Below are 774 nucleotides of genomic sequence, written 5' to 3' on the forward strand. Positions count from 1 at the left end.
AAAGTTCAGGCTCATTTTCGCAATTGTCTAAGTTGAGTACATAATTGCGATATTGTGTCGTTCATAGGTCATATTTCTAATTTATCAGTATTGTATTAAATTAGAAAAAGATGGCTCGTAATATTTAAATTGTAAGCTGACATAAGCTGAAATATGACGTGTGAGCATTTGCTGGTATCAGCGCTCAATGCATAAAAGGACCCCCCGTAATGGCAAGGCCGTTTTGGGTTGATAGGGTTTGGTCATAAAGGTTCATCTCTATGTTTGTGATAAACGATATGTCTGCATACTCATGTAGCTTCATGCCCGGAGTCTCAACACTGTTTGAGAGAGAAACGTGAAGTGAGAAATTGAGACAGAACTGCAGCTGCCCAAGGGTTACTGGAAACATCTCAAATGTAAAAAAAAAAAAGAAACAGGTTTATATTCTGGTTGTTCATGTATTTTTATCCAGTACAGGTGCTAAATTTGTCCCGAAAGAGAAATTTAATTTGACGTCACTCTTCGCAAATGGTTGCGGCATGGCACCAAGCATCACTGTCCTCAAAATAATACTGCCTCGTGCGCGTTTCAGCCTCTTTTCAAGGCCAGGGTGTATGAATTAGAAAGGAAAAATTCTGTAATGACAGTTTCTTTTCACCGAGGAGTATCATGGCTATCTCTAGCTCTTTCCAGCTGATTATTTCTAACACACTTCCGGTTTGTTAGCTTCCGGTCATATATTTGCTTTACCATATTTGGAGGTTTTCTGTGACGTATAATTGAGAGTGAGAG

The sequence above is a fragment of the Orbicella faveolata genome, unplaced genomic scaffold, assembly GCF_042242905.1.
Source record: "Orbicella faveolata isolate gen_17 unplaced genomic scaffold, um_ofav_v1 contig_26, whole genome shotgun sequence".
Lineage (NCBI taxonomy): Eukaryota > Metazoa > Cnidaria > Anthozoa > Scleractinia > Merulinidae > Orbicella > Orbicella faveolata.